Source organism: Choloepus didactylus, chromosome 11, assembly GCF_015220235.1.
Source record: "Choloepus didactylus isolate mChoDid1 chromosome 11, mChoDid1.pri, whole genome shotgun sequence".
Lineage (NCBI taxonomy): Eukaryota > Metazoa > Chordata > Mammalia > Pilosa > Megalonychidae > Choloepus > Choloepus didactylus.
In genome coordinates, this window is record NC_051317.1 from 21,400,154 (window position 1) to 21,416,324 (window position 16,171).

At 36.2% G+C, this 16,171-nt stretch overlaps 2 pseudogenes; one reads left to right on the top strand and one right to left on the bottom strand.

The window, feature by feature from the left end:
* Window positions 1-3,982: 3,982 nt before the first annotated feature.
* On the top strand, window positions 3,983-5,644 carry LOC119506372 (annotated as a pseudogene).
* A 5,014-nt stretch (window positions 5,645-10,658) lies between these two features.
* Window positions 10,659-10,870, bottom strand: LOC119506484 (annotated as a pseudogene).
* Between the last annotated feature and the right edge of the window lie 5,301 nt (window positions 10,871-16,171).

Sequence of the window (16,171 nt, forward strand, 5' to 3'; positions counted from 1 at the left end):
CTTTCAAATTTTCCTCCCTTCAACTATAGAAATTTGGTTGTTTATTGTAATAATATGGAATCATAGTACCCTGGTTTAAAATAACAGTACCAAAATTGTTGCTTATGCAAATTAGAAGATTTACTCTTCTGTCACACTAACAAATTGCTGAAGTGAAGTGCCAGCTCCAAACACCAACAGGCAACCAGGATTCTTTAATTTTATCTTCAGCATCCTGAGCACATGGCTCTGATTCCCCAGGAATGGAAATGAACACTGCAGCTTAATTTATTACATCATGGTCCAGACACCAAGAAGACAGAGGCAGTAGGGCAAAAGATTTAAGTGTGAACTGACTTGGGCCTCTTATAAGAACTTTTCCTGAGAGCAGGTCAAAAATTCCACTTACTCTGCATTTGAAATACTTGAGTTGAGCCCTCCATGATCTAATCCCCCCATATACCATCATTCTCAGATTCATGGAAGCACTGTTTTTACTTGAGACAGTTCTTAAAAAGGCAATTGTTAGTGTCAGGTACTGTTTATATTTTTAGTTCTCCTTTTCATCAATTTTATGCATAAAGTAACATGCTATCCTAAAAATTAAATGTATTTTATTATATGTGTATATTCATGGACTGAAGTATTTGAAAATCATCAGGTTTACATAAAACCTCCACTAGCTCTGAATTTTCATCTACTGTTTTGGTAAATTACTAGCTCTCTACCAATATGTATTCTGATACTCTTGTTGGGGTAGTGGTGGACATCCCATCCAAACTTTATCAGCACACACAACTTCCAAGCTAGAGAATACAATTCCCAGCATCACTTGTAGCTAGGTGGAGCAACATGACGATGTCCAGGTTAATGAAATTTTAGCAGATATGATAAATGAACTGAGTCATAATTATATAAGGAAGGTGATTGACCTCTACATTCCTTTTCACATTAGCCAAGTGAGAATCAGACATTGCAATTTTGTTCTGTCATAATCTGTATGCTCAAGAGCAAGCAACAATCCAGGAAATGGCAGGGTAGTGAGATAGAAGAAAGGATTTCCGGAAAAGATAATCTTTCCTTGTGGATTGATTAAGCCTGTGTGTGAGAATCAATCAATAAGAAATAAAAATAAAAAACCTTTCTTTCATAGGAAAATGTTACATAAGTCTCCAGTAAAGCAGATGGATATGTCCCTTATACAGTTATGATTACAGACTGTCAAAATTAACAACTTTGTATTTATGTATTTTGCAAATGTAATGATCAAAAACATCCCTTAATATTATTTTTCCTCTCATCTCTTGGCACATGGACTTGCTTCTCTGGTTTCCCCAGTCCAAGATGTGATATTTGAAATTGTAATCCCTAGTTTTATCATCATAATTATCATCATCATTTAATTATTGAAATTACTATTGAAATGAAATTGCATACAAAGAAGAGCATACATAGATTATTGTATTTCCTTCATTATTTCTTTTTATTTTAATGTTAACATTTTAAAATTAAATTGAAGTATAAAAGGTATTCTTTCTTTGTTGTACAGCTTTATGAATTTTAACACATACTGATTCTTGTAAACACCACCACAATTATGATGTAGAAGAGTTTCTACAAACTGCATGTTACTACTCCTTTGTAATCACAGTTCCCTCCTCCAACCAAAATCTCCAGCCACTACTGCTCAGTTCTCCATCACTATAGTTTTACCATTTTAAGGATGGCATATTAATAGAATCATACTGTATGTGTCCTTTTGAGACTGGGTTTTGCACTCAAAATAATGCTTTCAAGATTTCCCTGAGTTGTTGAATATATGTGTAGCTTATGACTTTTTATTGCCAAGTAGTGTTCTGCTATAATGAGTGTACCAATGTTGATTTGTACATTCTCCAATTGAATGACACTTAGGTTTTTTTCAGGATTTTGGTGAATATGAATAGAATAGCAATAGATATTTAAATACTAGTTTTTGCATGAACTTAAATTTTCATTTCTCTCACCTAGGAATGAGAATTCTGGATCATATAATAAGTTTATGTTCAACTTTATAGGAAAGGGACAAAAATTTCCAAAGTGGCTGTAATATTTTATATTCCTACCAGCATTGTGGAAGAGTTCCAGTGGTTACAGATCCTTACCATAATTTGGTATAGTTGACACATTTTATTTTAGCTATTGTGGAGACTTGGAGATATGTATTCCAGGAAAACATGTTTGTAAATTTAATCCATTCCTGTGGGTGTGAACCCATTGTAGGTAGAAAGTTTTGTTGAGGTTATTTCAGTTAAGATGTGGCCCAAGTCAATGAAGATGGCTCCTTATCATAATACTGGGGTCTTTTACAAACTGAAAGAAATTCAGACAGATTGAGAGAAAGCCAAGGAAAGAAAGAAGCTGAAGGTGAAGAAGAATAAACATGGTTCTGTATATTTTTACCCTTTCTTCCATTCATTTATTTTTAAATTCAGTTTTATTGAGATATAGTCACATACCATACAATCATCCATGACATACAATCAAGAGTTCACAATACCATCATATAGTTGTGCATTCATCACTCCAATCTATTTTTGAACATTTTCCTTATACCAGAAAGAATAAAAATAAGAATAAAAAATAACAGTGAGAATCAACACTCAAATCATCCCCCTCCCACCTGATTTTTCATTTAGTTTTTGTCCCCATTTTTATACTCAACCATCCATTTAATGGATTAAGGGAGTGTGATCCACAAGGTTTTCACAATCACACTGTCACCCCTTGTAAGCTAGTTACACAATCATCTTCAAGAGTCATGGCTACTGGATTGCAGTTTGATAGTTTCAGGTATTTATTTATAGCTCTTCCAATACACTGAAACCTAAAAAGGGATATATATATATAGTGCATAAAAATGCCCACCAGAGTGACCTCTCAACTCCACTTGAAATCTCTTGGCTACTGAAACTTTATTTTGTTTCATTTTGCTTTACCCTTTTGGTCAAGAAGATGTACTCAATCCCATGATGCTGGGTCCAGGTTCATCCCAGGAAGTCACAGGAGTTCATTCCAGGTAACCAAGGAGATTTACACTCCTGGGACTCAGGTCCCACAAAGGGGGAGGGCAGTGAGTTCACCTGCCAAGGTGGCTTAGCTAGATAGAGAGGGCCACTTCTGAGCAACAAAGATGTACTAAAGGGGAGAGTCTAAGGCACAAGTATAAGCAGGTTTATCCTCTCCTTTGTAGCAAGGATATTCATAAGAGCAAGTCCTAAGATAGAGGGCTCCACATACCAAACCATCAGCATGCAATGATTGTGAAAACATCAGCAACAACCCAGGTGAGGAAGTCCAACACTTCTGCATTTACCCCAGCTCTTCAGGGGGCCCTGCATATATATGCATTTACCCAAACATGCATAATCAATTCTTAACATAAAATGTACTCAATTGGTAAATTACACATGAAATATAAAGGGAATGCAATTTTACAGATGTAAAACAATCACAGCTATACCAATTTAACAATCAAATTAATCAAAGCATCATACATTTTTTTTTTAAAAACCCAACATTTTAAAATCAATTTTCTATAGTAAACCAACGTAAATTCAGATATGGAATGGTTTAACTCAAAGCAAAAATTAAGGAAACTGCTATGAATTTAGAGCAGTAACTTTCATTTTAAATTTATAAAATAGATTAATCTAACCAAGACAACTTTTCAAAGAAGGAACCAAATATAGGGTTGATTTACTGGATGAGAAAGGCAGGTAGCAATGTGGTTAAAAACCTGCCAGCCGGGATCGCTGGCAGTCAGACCGCCTGACTGTTCTGGACCTCCTGGCCGCGACGCGGGACTGCCTGTTCCGGGCGGTGAGTTGTCTCCCTACAGCTCCTTGCAGTCATAGCATGCCCCCTAGGAATCGGGGATCCCCAGTGGGCTTGCTTAGAGAAGACGCGGCCCCCGGCGCCTCAGCCTGCTCCTCCGTTGGCAGAGAACTGCCGGGCTGAGCATCTGGGAGAAGCAGGCCAGCGCCTTCTAGGGCCTCGGGCCCGGGGACCTGAGGAGGATGAGCTGGCTCTTTCCCCTGAACAAGAGCGCCTCCTCCGCAACTGGGTCTCCCAGTGGCCTCACCAGCCTTCAGCAGCAGAAGCAGCGCCTGATCGAGTCCCTCCAGAACTCACACTCCAGTATAGCTGAAATACGGAAAGATGTGGAGTACAGATTACCATTCACTGTAAACAACCTGACAATTAACATTAATATATTGCTTCCTCCACAATTTCCTCAGGAAAAACCAGTGATCAGTGTTTATCCACCAATACGGCATCACTTAATGGATAATAAACAAGGAGTGTATGTTACCTGTCCATTAGTAAAACAATTTTACAATGCACTCAGATCTTGGAAAAATTATTCAAAGTCTATTGATGAGTTTTGGAAGATCCTCCAGTTTTTGGCTCCACTTCAACAGCATTTCCATACCTATATAGTAACCCAGATGGGATGCCTCCTTCTGCTTCTCAGGGTTTTCATATCTTCCTCCATACCCCCACAAGAAGCTAACAGGCCCATCACCTTCTGTATCTGTTGCTGACACTGTTTCTTCAACCTCAAGTTATACCACAGCCAAACCCACTGCTCCTTCATTTGGTTTCCTTTCAAATCTGCCGTTACCTGTTCCCACAACAGACATTTCTGCACCGGTAAGCCAAAATGGTTTTGGATACAAGATGCCAGATGTCCCTGATACATTTCCAGAACTCCCAGAACTAAGTGTGTCACAACTCACATATATGAATGAACAGGAGGAGATATTACTAGAACAGTTTCTTACTTTACCTCAACTAAAACAAATTATTAATGACAAGGATGACTTAGTAAAGAGTATTGAGGAGCTGGCAAGAAAAAACCTCCTTTTGGAGCCCAGCTTGGAAGCCAAAAGGCAGACTGTTTTAGATAAGTATGAATTACTTTCACAAATGAAATCTAATTTTGAAAAGAAGATGCAAAGGCAGCATGAACTTAGTGAGAGCTGTAGTGCAAGTGCCCTACAGGCAAGATTAAAAGTAGCTGCACATGAATCTGAGGAAGAATCTGATAATATTGCTGAAGATTTCTTGGAAGGAAAAACTGAAATAGATGATTTTCTTAGTAGCTTCATGGAAAAGAGAACAATTTGCCACTGTAGAAGAGCCAAGGAAGAGAAACTTCAACAGGCAATAGCAATGCACATCCAGTTTCATGCTCCACTATAGATTTTCCTGAAACATGAGCTACCAAGAGAGGAATGGGACAAACAACTAAGCACATTGTTTTATATTTATGATTTGTGAATTGTCATTTCAACCCAGTGGCTGAATTCATAGACAAACTGTATAGATTGTATACAAAACTGAGACTGATTTTGTACGGATTAGAATGATTGCTGTGATCTTTGCCTTGAGAAATTTTTCTGTACTCTTTGCACTAAAAATGTTTATTTATTGTTGATCAATCCTATCATATTTAAGTTCCAGCACTGTTCCCCTCTTATTAGAGATTAAATATCTGTGCATGTCATTAGCTTTTTGATACTTTATAAAATTTACTTCATTTAAATTTGTATCTTTAATTTGAAATTTGTCTCCTTTCTTTATCAAGAATGGTTATTTAGACATTTCCCTGTCTACTTTTTAGAAAAGATTACCATTTTCAATTATGGGAAGACCCTTTTTTCTTTCTGAATGATAAAACTTTCAAAAGCAATTTGTTTTTAAATATTGATAGCATCAGCAAACACCAAACCTGCCAATGTGCCATCTCAAGAAAAATTAACTTTTAAAAAGTACAATAAATCTGAAGGATAAACCAGCTGCTCTTATATTTGTTTTTTTTTAAAACTAAAGATGCATTTAAGAAGCAATTCAGGTAAATAAATATTTTACCTAATTAAAAAAATGCCTTTATTTAAACCAGTCCAACACAGATTTTCATGCTAATTTTTTTATATATAGTATCTGATGAGTTTGTAGTTGGATAAGGACATGCTTTCAAGCTTCCTAATGTTAAAGTTAAAAACAACTTTTTATTTAACAAATGGTTAATCTAGAAACAATTTACTGGACTTTTACTGTGAGTTGGCTTTTTAAAGGGAAAAAAAAACTAGTATATATAAAATTAATATTTAACTTTTAGGTGATCCTAATTTTTAATGAATTTAATTGAATTTTCTTTTTAACTTATATTGTGTTCAGCAGTGTGCTTCTAAACCACATCACAGAATAAACACATTTCATGGGTATCCCTAAAAGCTAGAGGAGAAAATTTTGAACTATATTACTGAGGCTTGAGAAGGTGATACCTAAAATCACAAAACAACCTAGAGCATACTTCTGTTTCAATTTCATCCCAATGTGACTGCCATTCCAGTCATAAGCATACAGTACAGTGTGCTTTTTCTTTGTTCTTCTGTTCTTCTATACATGTTTTGGCATTAGAGGTTTAAAGAAAATGAATTTATTTTCTTAGACTTTTAGCATTTAGTCGGTATTTATGGAAGTTCACATATTCACATGGACTATGAAGATATAATGTTGGGTAAAGAAAATAGATTTTATTAATCATCTGTCTTCCTGCACTGTGCAAAGGGCCTATTGTTTAATATTCAAAATGACCAGATGAGGAAGGTAAAATAATTTTTCCTGATGTGTAGATCAAAGAAGTGAGGTAAAAGTTAGTGTTTCAAACTGTTGCATTGTCCTCTGGGTATTGCACTGGCCATCAAAACTTCAATTTTACCAGTAATCAGTACAATGGATTGGAACCTAATAGTCCCAATCTTTTACAAACAATCAGGTAGCTTTCTTGGAAAACAGATATATCCCAAAATAACAGATCAGCAGACCACAGCAGTTGTAAAAAAAAAAAAAAAAAAAGAAAGAAATAATTAATGTATTTGATCTAGCAATTCTATTAAACACCTACTAAGAATAAGTAAGTCATTGTGGAGATACTAAACAAAGATGACTCAAACATGGCTTGGGTGCTTATCTACCTTCTCCACACACTACACCCCACCACCCCCCCAAATCATTTTCACATAGAATAAATCTTTTTAACATAATTGCACAAGTAATTTATCTCAGTACTTTTATTCTTTAAATTTGGACTATCCCAGTTTCATTCTGTACTAATTAAACACAGCTTGGATTCTCCTCCCAAAATTAATTCATTAGATAACCTCATCACAACCCATTCATTAAATAGAAGTGTTTAATCACAGTTCTGTATTTAACAAATAGACAAATCTGTATTTAATAAACAAATTTGTATTTAACAAATTAATAAAAATATATTAGTTTAGATATAGGTTATGTCAGTCACCCAGGATGGAAAGAGTCTACATTTGAATATGACTGTATGAATTTGGGTTCTGCCATTGCAACAGAAATTTTTAAAGTGACCATTTTTGTAATTTTATGGCTTTTTTTCTTCTTCAAATTGGCCATTCTGGAGAAGCAATGCCAGAGAGAAAAAAGAAATGCATTCCAATGCAGAGATTTGATTTTACTTTTAACATATAATAGACTAGGTGGAAATCAGAATGGTAGAGGAAAACTTAGGAGTTATTAGATGTTCAGGTTGGAAGTTTGTTGTGGGTAGAGATTTAACGGCTCATATTTCAAAATAGAAGAAAGTTCTAAATAAGGGAGATACATACTAAAGATAACTGTTTTAAGGGTGAAAGAAATTTCTAGGGATACACTGACACTAAGGAATTTAGATGGGGATAGAAGTTGTTTGACAAGTGAGTTTGATCATAATTTATATATGTTTAAGTTGAAGGACAGCTCAAATTCACTTTAAGGGAAGAAAATAGTGTCCCCTAAAGTGCTCTTAAAGAATAAAACTATATTCCAGGGTTTCCCTCTTTTTTCCTCACTTTCCTTTATTCTAAAAAATTGTTCCATTCTTGATTTGCAGAATCATGATCAAAATTCTTACCCATTTCATATCGTCAGATTTGTCTCATCAAATTTGTCTGATCTTCACTAAATAATAAATCACTTGGGTTCTATAAATTACTAATTGGGAAGTAATCTGCCTTGATTACATTGGTTTATTTTACATTGGTTTATTCCCTATGCTTTAAACCAGCTGCTTTAATAAAGCAATTCCTGATTTAAAATGAGAATGTAGAGTAAGAGAGCTAGTCTTATTGTTGGACTGGTCATGCTCCTTCAAGGCCCTTTGAAAACAGAATTAAGTTTTAATGCACAATAAATGTACCTTTTACATACGTTTCAGTCTGAGGTCAACTTATAAAGAATAGACTAAATAAATATGTATTTAAATTATAATATCATGTAAAAAGGTTGACTGAATAGAGTTTATGGTCCTGATGTGGAAGACATCACATTAAAATAATTAATTTTAAACTGTTAAGTATTTATACTGTTTGCTTTTCAAAATAAATGCATATTCCTCTGGAAAACAAACAGACAAACAAACAAAAAAACCTGCCAGCCAAAGGTTAGCTGATTCCTCTTCCTTCATTTGGAGCAGCTCAGCTAACTGGAGTAGTCAAGTTCCTTAACTACTACTCTCCCTTTTTCCCATAGTCAGGAGGTTATCAGAAACTCTCTCTGAGGTTCACACTATTTATAGACTAGAAAGCAGATTTCCTTTCTGTTCCTCTTAACTGTCTAAAAGCAATATCCTAAGACAATTAACAAAGCACACAGAAGCAGACTTTTTTCCAGTTCATTAATAGACAGCTCAGCCTTTTTTTACACCAAGTTATGGCTAAGAATATAAATAGTCAATACTTGCAGTTTTTCAACAGTACTAGAAAACCCAAAACCTGCCTTATCACCCTTACCCCTATCAGTAAAAAGGAAATTTGATTAAAACCTGTAAAATCATACAACAAAGGAAAACTAACGACTGACACTTATCCTTAAATCTAATTTCAGATGTCACCCTACTCTGATGTATCTAGTAACTAACAGCATTTCAATCATAAATCCAGTAAAAGTATTTCTAAACTAAGTGTAACTTTAGTTGATGTGCCTTTTTTGTATTAAAAGTACTAGTCACCTGCTAAGATGTCTTATGGCACATTGGGCTCAATAGCATGTCCTGATGAGGCTTCCACCTTTAGTAGCATTTTTTCCTTAAATTTTGTCTAGCATGGTAAACCCCTCTGACATATTAAAATAATTCTAATATTTATTTAGAATTAATAAATAGAATAAATAAATAGTGCTGACATAAACAACTTTCCCTTACTTGGCTCCATGGTAGCTTTTAGTGAAACTGAAATGACCAAGTTATAAAATGCTCACTTTTTAAAATTGCATCTCAGGTTAGTATATTCACTCATGCAAAACTCAAGGTAGTATAATAGAAAGACTATTGTTAAAAGAGATGTTTTGGCTATAAGTATCTCCCTTCATATTAGGCATTTAGAAATTTCTTAAAAATTCTCAAGGGTTAAAGATGGTGTTAAAACTAGGCTGTGTAGTTCTATTTATAAGCACCCTAATACAGGATAGTTACTTGATGACCCTATATGGGAATATGCTTTCAATTCAAGAGACAGTAATAAAGTGCCTCCCTATATAAAAACCATTGATTCCAAATTTTAAATTAAGCTAATTGCATTGGCACATAAGGGTTAACAAAATCTAGACCCTGTCTACAGATTTGATTCAATTATCTATACTGCATACTGTTTTAAACAATCACATAGAAAAACTTACTCTTTACTGACTAAGTAGGGCCCATTTCTGAAGCTTAACAAACAAATTTTATTGTTTATTCATGTGGTGCTTTTGCAAGGCACTGTGGTATGGACTAGAAAACTCAGAATGACCAATGAAGAAACCTTGGAATGACACATGAGGATGATATGTGTGCCAGTTTGGATGTATTATGTCCCCCAAAATGCCATGTTCTTTGATGTAATGTTGTGGGGGCAGACGTTACTAGTGCTGATTAGATTGTAAGTTTTTGATTGTTTCCATGGAGATGTGACCCACCCAAATGTAGGTGATAACTCTGATTAGATAGTTCCATGGAGGTGTGGCCACTCCCATTCAGCATGAGCCTTGATTAGTTTGCTGGAGGCCTATATAAGCTCAAACAGAAGGAGCAAGCTTGCTACAGCCAAGAGGGACACTGAAGAATGCTTAGGAGCTGAGAGAGGAGCTGCAGCTTACAGAGCAACATTTTGGAGATGGTCTTTGAAAGCAGACTTTTGTTCCAGAGAAGCTAAGAGAGGACAAATGCCCCAAGAGCAACTAAGAGTGACATTTTTAAGGAGCCTAGAGAGGAACATCCTGAGAGAAAGCCATTTTGAAACCAGAATTCTGGAGCCGACACCAGCTACGTGACTTCCCAGCTAACAGAGGTTATCCAGACACCATTGGCCATACTCCAGTAAAGTTACCCAATTGTTAATGTGTTACCTTGGACACTTTATGGCCTGAATTCTGTAACTGTGTAACCAAATAAGCCCCCTTTATAAAAGCCAATCCATTTCTGGTGTTGTGCAAAAAGGCAGCATTAGTGAACTGGAACAATATGAAAAGTCATTCTGAGGCAGGATGGTTTACTGAATGGTTTTTAACCAGGGTTTCAAACATCAGGAATGACTTCAAGTTAAAATTCACAGGAGAATGGAAACATCTTAAGGTCAGTCACTTCAGATGCCCATCCTGATACTTTGAATAATCTGGAAAATTACAGAGCCACAAACAGCAAAAATGAAGAGAGCTAACAACCAGGGTCCTATAGATACCTTTTCTTTGGGGGCATTTCTCAGGGTCTTGGTTATGTTGCCATGCTGGTGATGTTCTTGCTGTGCTTCTCCTTGGCCATAAGTATCTGCTGCTTGGTGATCATCTTTGCAATGCCACCACTAGACTCACCACCCCCTTAGACTCCTTCACTCACTTTTCCTCAGGCTGCTGCTAGGTGAGGCTCCTAGGGCCTGCACTGCCAGAGAGAGGAAGCTCTCAGCAGGGTTACAAGTTCTGGCTGCAGTGAGCCCAGGGATTGAGTGCTAGGTGGGCACTGGTCATTGATTGACTGCTGCTGCCATACCTAAAGGCTGAGAGCCTGGTGGTGACAGAGCAGGCCCCCGGGCCATTCTCCCACCACCACCTCTGCTCAGGCAGTCCCCAAGAGCATGGTGTGAGAGAGGAAGGAAGCACAACACAACAACCAGGCCTGCATATATATTTATATTCTCTTCTCAAATTACTTTGGGCTGTGTCACTATTTCTCACTAACCTTACAGGTCTCACTTCTTATTCAAAGTTCCATGTAATTATGGTGTTTGAACAAGCTGATTGTACATGTTAAATTGTTTAGTGTACTACAGAAAATATAGATCCTGCACCAAACTTCTGTTCAATTGGTCTCTCAGGGAAGTTGAAGTTTTAAAACAGTCAGTATTTTCCTTTACCCTTTGGCCTGATTTGCTCTAGTCCTAACCAGATCTGCTTCATTCACATCTCTAATTGAAGTCTGGACTCTTTGTCAGCTTTTTAAACAATTGCTGTATGCAATAATACTTACATTCATATCTGCTGGGCTCTAGCTCTTAGTTTCAGATGTCACATGGATACCCAAAGTTCCAGAGACTGATCAGGTTATACACAAAGGGATAAGCATCTCAGAATTTGGAGATAGCCATTACAGAGCAACATTTTGGAGATGGCGAGATAGCCATTACAGAGCAACATTTTGGAGATGGCCATTGAAAGCAGACTCTTGCTCTGGAGAAGCTAAGAGAGGACAAATATTCCAAGTGCAACTAAGAGTGACATTTTTGAGGAACTGCTGCCTAGAGAGAAATGTCCTGGGAGAAAGCCATTTTGAAACTAGAACTTTGGAGAAGATGCCAGCCACGTGCCTTCCCAGCCAACAGAGATTTTCTGGACACCATTGGCTATTCTCCAGTGAAGGTACCCGACTGCTGATGTGTTACCTTGGACACTTTACGGCCTTAAGACTGTAACTGTGTAACTAAATAACCCCCTTTTATAAAAGCCAATCCATGTCTGGTATTTTGCATTCTGGCAGCATTAGCAAACAAGAACAGTGTCTTAACTTTCATTTCCTCTGAGTATATACTTAGTAATGGAATAGCTGGGTCTGATGGCAAATCAGTACTTAGCTTCATAAGGAACAACCACACACTTTCAGAGTGGTTGCACAATTCTACATTCCCACCAACAGTGAATAACTGTGCCTCTTTCTCCACATCCACTCCAGAACTTGGAATTTTCTGTTTGTTGGATAGTGGCCATTCTGGTAAGTGTCAGATGATATCTCATTGTGGCTTTGATTTGCATTTCTCTAATAGCCAGTGAAGTTGAGCATTTTTCATATGTTTTTGAGCCATTTGTATTTGTACTTTGCCCATTTTTTAATTGGGTTGTTTGTCTTTCTGTTTTTGAGCTGTAGGTTCCCTATATGTATTTGGGATATTAAACCCCTATCTCATATGTGTTTTCCAAATGTTGTCTCCCCTTGTATAGGCAGCCTTTTTATTTTTCTGACAAAGTCTTCTGATGTACAGAAGTGTTCAATTCTGAGGAGATCCCATTTGTCCACTTCTTCTTTGGTTTCTCATACTTTGCATGCAAGGTTTATGAAAAAACCCTACTATGACAAAATCTTTAAGATATTTCGCTACATTATCTTGTAAGAGTCTTATGGTCTTAGCACTAATGTTTAGGTCTTTGATCCATTCTGAGCTAATTTTTATGTAAGGTGTAAGATAGGTGTCATCATTCATTCTTTTGGAAATGGATATCCAGTTCTACAAATGCCATTTATTGAGGAGGCTGCTCTGTCACAGATGTTTCAGCTTGACTGCCTTATAAAAGATCAATTGTCCATAGATATGAAGGTCTGATTCTATTGATCAGTATTTCTAGCCTTATGCCAGTACCATGCTGTTTTGAGCACTGTAGCTTTGTATTATGTTTCAAAGTCAGGTAGTGTGAGACTTCCCACTTTGTTCCTCTTTCTCAAGAACTTTTTTGCTGTTCAGGGCATCTCGCCCTTCCAAATAAATTTTGTAATAGGTTTTACTAATTCTGCAAAGTAAGGTTGTGGGATTTTAATTGTTATTGCATTAAATCTATAGATTACTTTAGGTAGAATTGACATATTAACAATATTTTGTCTTTCAATTCATGAATATGATATGGTTTTCCATAATTTTACATTCTGTTCAATGTCTTTCAGCAATTTCTTGTAGTTTTCACTGTATAGGTCTTTTGCGGAATTGGTTAAGTTTATTCCTAAATACTTGATTCTTTTGCTTGCTATTGAAAATGGAATATTTTTCTTGATTTCCTCCTGTAGCTGCACATTGCTTGTGTATAGGAACACTACCGATTTTTGTGTGTTGGTCTTGTAGCCTGCCACTTTGCTTAGTTCTAAGTTCATCAATTCTCATAGCTTTGCTGTTGATTTTTCTGGATTTTCTACAAGTAGAATCATGTCATCTGCTAAGAATGAATGTTTTACTTTTTCCTCTCCAATTTAGATGACTTTTATTTCTTTTTATTGCCTAATTGCTGTAGCTAGAACTTCCAGCACCATGTTGATTAACAGTGGAGGCAGTGGACATCCTGATCTTGCTCCTGATTGTAGTGGGAAAGCTTTCATTCTTTCCCCATTGAGTATGATGTTAGCTGTGGGTTTTTCATATACAGCCTTTATAATATTGAGAAAGTTCCCTACTAATCCTATCCTTTGAAGTGTTTTTATCAAGAAAGGATGTTGAATTTTGTCAAATGCCTTTTCTGCATCAATTGAGATGATCATGTGGTTCTTTTGCTTTCATTTGTTGATTGCTTTCATTAATTGATTTTCTTGTGTAGAAGCAGCCTTGCATACCTGGAATAAATCCCACCTGCTTATTGTGTATAATTCTTTTAATGTACAGCTGGATTTGACTTGCAAGTATTTTGTTGAGGATTTTTGCATCTATATCCATTAAAGAGATTGGTTTATAATTTATTTCTTTTGTAGTATCTTCATGTGCCTTTGATATTAGGATGATAATGGCTTCATAGAATGAGATAAATGGCTTTCCCTCCCTTCCATTTTTTTGAAGATTTTGAGCATGATTGGTATTAATTCTTTCTTGAATGCTTGGTAGAATTCTCATGTGAAGCCATCTGGTCCTGAGCTTTTCTTTTTTGGGTGCTTTTTAAAATATTTTTTTCAATATTTAGAACATTTTCATTACTACAGAAAAGAAATAAAGACAAAAAAGGAAACTCAGATCTACCCATACCCCTAACCACACACCCCTCCTTTATTGATTCATAGTTTTGGTATAGTACATTTGTTACTGTTGATGAAAGAATGTTAAAATACTAACTGCAGTATATAGTTTGCAATAGGTATATATTTTTTCCCTTTATGCTCTCTGTTATTAACTTCTAGTTATAGTGTCATACATTTGTTCTAGTTCATGGAGAGATTTCTAATATTTGTATAGTTAATCATGGACATTGTCCACCACTAGATTCACTGTTTTATACATTCCCATCTTTTAACCTCCAACTTTCCTTCCTGTGATATATGTGAGCTTACCTTTTCCACCACATTCACACACCTTTCAGCACTGTTAGTTATTTTCACAACATGCTACCATCACCTCTGACCATTTCCTAACATTTAAGTTCACCCTAGTTGAACATTCTGCTTGTAATAAGCAACTGCTCCCCACCCTTTAGCCTCATTCTATATCCTGGTAACTTATATTGCATGCCTATTAGTTTACATATTACAATTAGTTCATATCACTGAGACTATGCAACATCTGCCCTTATGGGTCTGTCCAATTTCACTCCATTAGTGCCCCCAGGTTTCTTCATCAACCCATTTCTTTTAAGATGGTTTTGTTTACACAGCATACCTTCTGTCCGAGGTTAACAATCATTGGTTCCCTGTATAGTCACGTATTTGTGTATTCAGCATGATTGCCATTATCTATATAAGGACATCTCCATTTCTTCCACAAAGATGAAGAGTCAAAGAAGTCAGAGAAGCAAAAGAAAAAGAAAAGAGAAAGAGAGAAAACAAACAAACAAAAAACAAAACTTGATAGCCAGAAAGTGACAAAAGGAAAGATAGCATTAAACTAATGTAGAATGAAGAGTCAGACAACATCACCAATGGCAGGAGTCCCATACCATTCCCCTATTCCCCACACTCCCGTATGCATTTAGCTTTGGTATATTGCCTTTGTTATATTAAAGGAAGCATAATACAATATTTCTGTTAATTATAGTCTCTAGTTTGCATTGATTGTATTTCCCCCCAATTCCACCCTATTTTTAACAACTTGTAATGCTGACATTCATTTGTTCTACCTCATGTAAAAACGTATTTGTACCTTTTATTACAATTGTAGTGCACTCCAGTTTTCCCTGAGTTACAAAGTCCCAGTCTTTATCATTCATCTTTTGTCCTGGTGTCCCACATGGTCCCAGCCTTACTCTTTCAACCATACTCGCAGTCATCTTTGTTCAGTGTACTTACATTCCTGTGCTACTATCTCCCAAAATTGTTTTCCAAACCGCTCACTCCTGTCTTTTCCTTTCTGTCTGCAGTGTTTCCTTTAGTCTTTCCTGCAGAGCAGGTATCTTGTTCACAAACTCTCTCATTGTCTGTTTGTCAGAGAATATTTGAAGTTCTCCCTCATATTTAAAGGACAGTTTTGCCAGATATAGGATTCTTGGTTGGTGGTCTCTCTCTTTCAGTATTTTAAATATATCACCCCACTTCCTTCTTGACTCCATGTTTTCTATTGAGAAATCTGCACATAGTCTTATCAAGCTTCCTTTGTAAGTGTTTGATTGCTTTTCTCTTGCTGCTCTCAGGATTGTCTCTTTATCTTTGACATTTGATAACCTGATTATTAAGTGTCTTGGTGTAGGCCTATTCATAGCTATTCTGTTTAGGGTACACTGTGATTCTTGGATCTGTAATTTTATATCTTTCATAAGAGAGGGGAAATTTTCATTGATTATTTCCTCTATTATTGCTTCTTTCCCTTTTCCCTTCTCCTTCTGGGACACAAATGACACATACATTCTTGTTTTTCCTTTTGTCTTTAATTTCCTGGAGACATTGCTCATATTTTTCCATTCTTTTCCCTATCTGTTCTTTATTGTGTGTAGG